Here is an 8779-nt window from a genome sequence, read left to right as displayed (position 1 = left end):
CATCTGGGAACATAACAGAGACCTCAACACAGAGAAATAAAGAGATGGAAAATGTAGGCAAAAGTTAAAAGAAATGGAGGAAAGAATGAAAAACTCCAGCTTACTTATGAAGAGTCCACTTGACAGACAGCCGAGAGAATGGAGCAGAAATATATTTGAAGGAAAACTAGAGAATCTTCTTGAATAAGAACTCCTACGAGACTTCTCCCCTCACGTTGGTGGAGCTGTTGTTCTCTGACCGGGTAAGTCTGCTTGCTGATGGCGTTATACAGTCTCAGAGACCTAGCCTAGGAGATTCTGGAAGAGAGTGGCCTACAAGGCAAATTCTCCCTGCTCCGAGACCACACCCCCAAACGTGATGTCATGTCTTATCATTCTCCGGGACTGTTCCCATCATGCTGTTATGTCTCCGACCAAGCACCCATGTAACATTAAAAGGTGTGGTTTGGTTTCTTTGCAGAGAGTAGTTAAAGCTTCTTCAGACACATGACTAGCTTGTGAGAGACGGAACAGATACACAGTAGTGGCCGGACTGTATAAAGACAGAACTTCTTCAGCCGTCAGTTCAGGGAGCCAAATAACAGCCTGCAGCAGCTGAACCAAAACAACCAGAACTTGATTAATAACCGACGGCATCTCTGTTTAGGACCCACGACAGAAAATGAAATCTGCAGCCCTAACCGATCACACGGTCGCCCTGCTTCTGGTCAGCTGCCTCCAGCTTCCCCGTGCCCGCAGCCTCCATCAGGGCATGCCTGGAGCTGTGCCTTTCTCCACTAAGAAGGCTTCCCACTCCTCTGCCTGCCCTTGAGTCTCTGCCAAAATGCAAGGGGCTGACTCCCTTGGTACAGCGAGCTCTGAGTAGAGAGCCTTTGTTTTGTCTCCATTGCATGGTTTTTGCTCATTTCCACACTTGCTCATTTTAGCTTTTTGCACAGATGAATTTTTTCCTCTAAAAATGAATTATTTCACCCTCTAAAATTAATATGAAGAAAAGAGGTAAATTCTTCAATTTAATTCTCGGTTATACATGATTTTCTTCACGCTGTGTTCCTTTCCTGCGTGCTCTGGGTAAATGAATATGGCTTGTAGGTCCCCCGATTTACTTCCAGTCCTATGAAAACCACGACCTTAAGCTGTCTGTTCTTTCTATTCCTGAATCAAAGGAACCTAAATTCTGAGACTCGAGCTTGAGGAAATCTCAAATATAAACGACACTTTGATCACTTGCCATCATCTTTCATTTCAACCAGAAGTCGACAAGCCTTTCCTTCATCTTCTACTTGAAGTTGTCTTTCTTGGGAAGATGAAGAATTTCTAGAGGAATTCATTCTGTTGGAGATGTACTTGATAACTTTTCTCTTAATAAATGAGGGTCGTAACCCAAAGAGATGAAAAGGACATAGATAGTAGTTGATCCAGGAACCATACACCTCACACAGCCCAGCTTGTCTCTACCTGTATTAATGTGCAAGGTTGAGAGAAAGAGGGGAGAGTTTATACGTGTTTACGCTGTGGTGGTAGATCTGTAGCATACTAAGTGTTATGAGGGTCTTTGTGCATGACACAGAAGACTTTGGAGTTACAACTAGCAAATCACTAAGTCCTTAAATTATGATGTTTAAAGGTCCCTAGAGACTTAGTCTGTTCCCTTCTATTTATGGATGGGGAAATTTAGGTGGTGTCAGCCTTACCCCTCCAATATAGAATTTCTCATCGTCATTTCACCTGACAAATTTAGAGTGTATTAAAGATTGATGCCTAGATTATTTCATGAGATTAAAAAAATCATTATGAACCAATAGATTTTTAAAATACACATGTGTTTCAATGCATTGCAGTTACGATTCTTGTTGGTGCCCCAATTGTCATGTTGTAGGTCAAAGGGAGCATCTTTACGGGGTTCCTTTGCCCTTTCGGCATGACCAGTACTCTCTTATTTTCCGTCCTGACAGGATGTCCCAGCTCATCATGTTGATTTACTCCCCCGATCTGGAATCAGCAGTTTTTCCAAGGAGATGCCCCTCCCTTTTATCTGCTGCACCCCTGCTCTGAGCTGAAGTGACAAGAAAGTTAAGACGTCCTGGGCCTGTCCTCTCTAACCAGAGTTCTTTGAACCTCAGGCACAACACTTCCACTGGCAAAGCTTACGGCTTTGCTGTGAATTAAAAGCTCTGTTTCTGACACTTTTTTTAAAAAAATCAGCTTGGGATTAATTGACATCAGCATTATTTATTCCCTTCGACTCTGGCACACATACCTGTGTGGGAATCCCCACCTCGGAAGCATATGAGAGGATTACAGGCAGTGTTACCCTCAGTGCTCTGGATAAGTGGTCTTAAGAAATAATAACTCGGGGGCTTCCCTAGTGGCACAATGGTTGGGAATCCACCTGCCAATGCAGGGGACACAGGTTCAATCCCCGGTCCGGGAAGATCCCACATGCCGCAGAGCAACTAAGCCCATGCGCCACAACTACTGAAGCCCATGCACCTAGAGCCCGCGCTCAGCAACAAGAGAGGCCACAGCAATGAGAAGCCCGCACACCACAACAAAGAGTATCTCCCACTCGCTGCAACTAGAGAAAGCCCACTCACAGCAACGAAGACCCAATGCAACTGAAAAAAAAAGAAGAAAAACAAATAATAAGTCAGTTGAGGAGGAAATTGATCACTAATCCAAACTGCAAAAAAAAAAAAGCTGAGAATTATGGAAATGAAAATTCTTAAAGATTTTTCTCTTCTCGTTCTCCAGTGGCACCCATGTAACATTAAAAGGTATGCCTTCTAGCCAGACCAGGTTCACTATCCCTTTGAAGAAAGCAGTCCAATCAAGTTGACTCGCTCCTGGGTCTTGGTTAAATGTCCATGAAAGTTCGATTGTATTGGGTTGGCCAAAAGGTTTGTTTGTTTGTTTCCATAAGATGGGTCTAGTAGCACTCGGTTGTCTTTAAGTTCATTCAAAACAATTTTGTTAGATAGTATGTGACAGCTGTCATATCAGCGTGCATTTAAAAAAAGACATCAAAACTGGTGAATTTTTGTATAGCCATTTTAATATTGAAGATGGAAGAAAAAAAAGCAACATTTTGGGCATATTATGCTTTTTTATTTCAAGAAAGGCAAAAATGCAACCAAAATGCAAAAAAAAGATTTGTGCAGTGTATGGAGAAGGTGCTGTGACTGATCAAATGTGTCAAAAGTGATTTGCGAAGTTTTGTGCAGGAGATTTCTCACTGGACGATGCTCCACGGTTCGGTAGACCAGTTGATCACAATCAAATCGAGACATTACTTGAGAACAATCAACGTTATACCACGAGGGATATAGCCGACAGACTCAAAATGTCCAAATGAAGAGCTGAAAATCATCTGCACCAGCTTGGTTATGTTCATTGCTTTGATGTTTGGGTTCCACATAAATTAAGCAAAAAAAACCTTCTTGACCATATTTCTGCATGCGATTCAATGTAATGAAAAGGCTCTGTTTTTAAAACAAATTGTGACGGACGATGAAAAGCAGATACTGTACAATAGTGTGGAATGGAAGAGATGGTGGGGCGAGTGAAATGAACCACCCCCAGCCATGCCAAAGGCCGGTCTTCATCCAAAGAAGGTGAAGTTGTATATATGGTGGGATTAGGAGTCCTCTATTATGAGCTCCTTCCGGAAAACCAAGCAATTAATTCCAACAAGCACAGCTCCCAGTTAGACCAACTGAAAGCAGGACTCGAAGAAAAGTGTCCAGAATGAGTCAACAGAAAACGCATAATCTTCCATCAGGATAACACAAGACCACATGTTTCTTTGACGACCAGGCAAAAACTGTTACAGCTTGGCTGGGAAGTTCTGATTTATCCACCATTTTCACCAAACACTGTACCTTAGGATTTCCATTTATTTAGGTCTTTACAAAATCCTCTTAATGGAAAAAATTTCAATTCCCTGGAAGACTATAAAAGGCACCTGGAACAGTTCTTTGCTCAAAAAGATAAAAAGTGTTAGGAAGATGGGGTTATGAAGTTGCCTGAAAAATGGCTGAAGGTAGTGGAACAAAAGGGTGAATACATTGTTCAATAAAGTTCTTGGTGAAAATGAAAAATGTGCCTTTTATTTTTACTGAAAAACTGAAGGCACTTTTTGGCCAACCCAATATTTGGACATTAATACGGAGTTTGCTTTGGCAAACAAAACCACATAAAAGTCGAGCTACCAGATTAGAGAGCTCGGGGCCTGTCCGAGCTGCAGGCTCACCCCGACTCAGAAACCAAAGGCCAAAACCAAATTCTCTGCACTATTTACATAGGAAATAGCAGTCTTTAAAGACAAGTGGTGTCTGTGAAGAAGGAAACTGTAGTTGTTAACTGCCTGAGTGTTTTAGACATTCCTTTTCCCTGAAGCGCTTCAAATGAAACCTGCGAAGTCAGCCAGGCTGCCTCGTGGTTTGGTATCAGGCACGTGTCTTGTATCTTAACATGCAGCGTTCAGGCCTTTTGGGGCCCCCAGAGCTGCCGAGAGCTGAGCTAAGAGGAGAGAGAAGGTGCTACAGGAAGGAGGGACCCCCAAAACCTCAGTCACCCCCCTCGTTCCTGCCCCTTCTAAGAAGCCACCTTGATGTCATGGCCAGTCTAACTCCACCTTCCTGGCTTAAAGGGAATAAGAACAGGACCACCATTTTGTGGGGAAAGCAGAACCAATAAGGATAAACAAGATAAGAGATTTCATCGATGAAGGAAGCCCAGGGAGAGCCGATCAGCCCTTCCTCCGCGGGATGGTAACTGCAGCACGTTGACGGAGGAGCTGCCTGTCTGCTGGTGTCGGCCCACCCCGGCTTGAGAGGGTGGCATCCAGCTCTCCAGCACCCAGGGGAACCCCACCTGGAGTGGTGCTCTGGGACCCGGACTCTGCAAGTTAAGGGGAAACCAGAGCACACATCAGGATCGTCCCTGGTGGTGAGGAGAATAGAACACCTGTCACCTGCGGAGCGGGGGATGTTTACTCTGGAAAGAGAAGATTCTGAGGTCAAAGAAAGCCATCTTCCAATACAAGAATTTCTGTGTAAGAGGGTTTTATCCTAACCTATCTGACCCCAAAAGAAAGAATAATGTCCAAGTGCGTGGAAGATTCTGGAAGCCGACTCCTGATGCGTGATGAGGAAGATCTTTCCAGCAATCGGTAATGCCTAACAGCGGAGTGGGCTCACCTGCACAGGACGTGTGTGTGAAACCATGTGGGACAGATGTTTCTGAGATATCAAAGTGTCAGTTCTGATGTCCTCTGAGGTCCCTCTATCCAGAGGTTCTACAAGTTCATGATTCTGGGTCAAAGCAGATCTCCTGCCGCTGTGGCCAATATACGCAGGTGGGCAGCAGGGCACTGAGGAGGACCGAGGCCAGTGCAGGATGGGGCGGGGAGAGCGAGGAGGGAGAAGGCGGAAGGGAGGGGGTTAAGGAATGTCTTGTGGGTGAGGCTGGCGGCAGGGAGCCACGGCACTGGGGGTCCTGAGCGTTCCCGCTCGTCAGCTCTCTGACTCGAGTATAGTCAACAGCTTACAAGTTAGGAGCCAGCCCAGTCTCACGGATGCTCTAGGGCAAGGCTGGGCGCACTCTGGTTGTGTGGACTCTCCCTTCCTGATCCGCCCGGTCTGCTGCCATTACCCCTGTGACTTGCCTGGAGAACACACAGCCCTCCCCACCTTGAGACAACCTGCTTCCAGTCATCCTGGTCTCAGGTGGGCTCCAGCTTTCCTACGTACGGGGCGCCACTGACAGGAGGCCACATCGTACTTTTTCTCTAAGTCATGTGTCTACCGCCTAAACGCTAGCTTGTTCCTGGGTGGGACTCACAGTTCTAGCTGCCCACCTGTCCTCCGGTGGGGAGAGCTCAGAAGTCAGCCTGGGCACAACTGGCCTTCCTTGGTGCTTCCAGAACATAGCATCTGGGGACAATATTTATTTACATTACAAAAGAACCTGATAAAAGATTGAGAAATACTTCCAACGCTCATTACAATGAATCATCCGATTATATGGATGAAGTGATCGTTCAGCATTGGATCAGATTAGCCTCTCGCCACACTCCTGAGTGTGTAAGCGGCCCCACAAAGGAAGTGGTCGGTGCACAGGAGACCAGACTCAGGTTGTAAGCCTGGAGGTTCCCCTCCGCTCCATCCCCTCCCTCTCTGGGGTTTTTCACTCTCCGCCTGTGCGGCTTTGCTGTAGGGTCTGTCACCTCAGGAGGATGGGTTTTATTGTGGCCGTGCTGTGGGCTTTGCTCCTGTGCTGGTATTTCAATGCAAAAGTGTCAAATGACCAGGCAACCGATTGCCGTAAGTGATCTGAGGTCTTGCCTTCTCCTTATCTGATCATTTACTGTAAGTAATTCACAGTGAGTTTCAACATCACTTCTCCCTGGCAAACGACACTCTTCTTGCCCCTCACCTGGTGCTCTCTTGCTGATGGCATTGAAGATCTGGTGTCTTGAAGTGGACCGTTTCAACGAGTCAAATCCAGGGTGCAGGTGTTTATACAATTTCCTAGTAAGGGGCAGTGAGGACCACCTGGGTCCCTGGAATAGGTGTTTTAGGACCTGGGTCACTTTTTAACTCGCCTCGTCCCACATCACTTCTGGCAATGCCAGAAGGCAGGGGAGGTTTGGGGACACCCCTGCCTCAGGTCTGACTCATCCTTAGCTGGCTGGCTGACACTGAGGAAGTCCCTAAACCACTCTGACCCTCAAGTGTCCTCTTCTGTAAATAGGGGCACTCACACCTGCCCCATAGGGATGGTCTCTGGATTACAGGAGAGACACGGCTCCTCCAAGGCTCCCTGGAGCAGAATACACGCTCAGCAGACGTGAGTCGCCTTCTTTCCTCCTTTCCTCCCTGTCACGGTCTCTGCCACCTGCCGGTCCTCCTCTGGTTCCCGCCATAGGCACCTGGGATCAGAGAAGAGGCTGGAGGTGGAGGTCAGGGAGTAAGACCGAAGCCCCAGCTGGCCATGCTGGACTCCTGGAAGGAAACATAGACCGCCCCAGTCTCCCCGCGTCAGCCACAGCAATGCACAGACCTCTATTGTGTGATGGGGTGTCACCTCGGGCAGTCAGGAGTCTTGTTCTGGTAGTTCTGGAGGCAAGAACTAGGCCATTAGGTTGAGAGCACGTGGACAGGCATATAGAAGATGAATTTGTCCATCAACAGGGAATGTCGGGCAGTGAAGCTGGCAGCCTCCCAGGTCCAGTGGCTGTGCGTTGAGGATCCTGTCGAGGGATCCACACATTTGACAGAGGTGGGATGAGGTGATACCTGGTCCTGCCGATTGTTTCCAACTGGGGAATAATGTCCAGGGTGCTCAGCAACCTTGTTCAGAGGACAAAATCACACTGCGGAATCGCAGACAGCAACTCTTAAGGCAGTGTCTCGTCTTACGGAGCTATGGGATTATTTTAAGAGACAATGTGATTTGGGGCTAACAAGAGACTGATAAAAAAGAAAAAACCTTAAGAAAAGAGGAACGAGACATCCATTAGGGTCACTGAAAAGCTTCAGCTTATCCCTGGGACTCTCGAGAGAGCAGGCTTTCGTTGGGACTTTTGATGGTATTTTGTTGGGACCACTGGTATTTCTGGCTTGCTGCTTCTCCAGCACCCAGTGTGGGTTGTGAGCAGGAAAACTGCCCACTGTGTCACTCTCTGGGCCCAGAGGTCCCCGCCCAGTCTTCCTTGTCTCCACTCTTCAGTGTGTCCTGGCAATTGTCTTATATGCAGCATGCTGGGGTTTTAGTTGTGCTCAGCGGGAAGAAAAAGGAGAAGGCCATCTATTCCATTTTCCTGGAAATGGAAGTTAAAGGTATGTTTTTCTTGCTTGATATCACCATATCTTTTTGCTAGTTGGCATTATTTATCTGTCCTTCATGTTATTAATGATTTTTCATCTTTATTTGAAAAATCTCTCTGCCTCTAGAGAGCTCCAGAGCAAAGAACCGGAACTCGTCTTCAGATTCAGGGAACCGGCCGTGGCCTCATCTCTCTGGAAATCCTTCCTGTTACCTGCTACCCAAGATGGCTGTGGGACGAGCCACAGCTTTCGGGGGCTGGCGTTTTTAGTCTGTGACAGTTTATTATCTCAGAAGCCGAGACCCCTGCTCACCACGGCCCACACTTGGCCTTGGCCAGTCCTGGTACAGTCAGCAATTTAATCCAGTTCTCATTTATTTTGTTTTGTTTTAGCCCACTGAATAGTCAGCAGGTAGAATTGCATGCATGACTCTGTGCCAGAAATACTCCCCCAGCTCCTGGTTCTATAGAATCTGAACCCATGAACTCAAACTGGGGCTGGGGGGCAGCAGGAGTCCCCCCACGCTGCTACCACCAAGCAGAGAACCTCCAGGAGCCTGATAGAGCCCAGAAGAGGTTGACAAGGTCCCCAGAGGCACCCTGGTTCTTGCTTTTTTAAGAAAACAAAGTTTGCAGCTGCAATGGGGAGGAAGACTTCTGTGGGTCACTACTTTTCAACCCATGCTGTTCTACCCACAGGAAAACAGACCCCAACGGAAAAAAAGAAGAAAACAGGATTAAATTTCTGGTATTTTAATATGCAGATATATCAGCAGGCCACCTTCCTGATGTGACAGCTGCCCACCGCAGTGAGGATCCTTTCCCCACCAGGGAAGATGTTTGCCTGTTTCCCTTGTGTTTGGACGCAGCCAATACCATCCTAAAGAGCCCCTCCACCCCTGACCACAGGCAGAAATGACTAAGACCAAAAAACAGCAGAATGAGACC

This window comes from Tursiops truncatus, chromosome 12 (genome assembly GCF_011762595.2).
Source record: "Tursiops truncatus isolate mTurTru1 chromosome 12, mTurTru1.mat.Y, whole genome shotgun sequence".
Classification (NCBI taxonomy): domain Eukaryota; kingdom Metazoa; phylum Chordata; class Mammalia; order Artiodactyla; family Delphinidae; genus Tursiops; species Tursiops truncatus.
The sequence above is the reverse complement of the archived record's forward strand: the minus strand, read 5'-3'. Positions refer to the sequence as shown.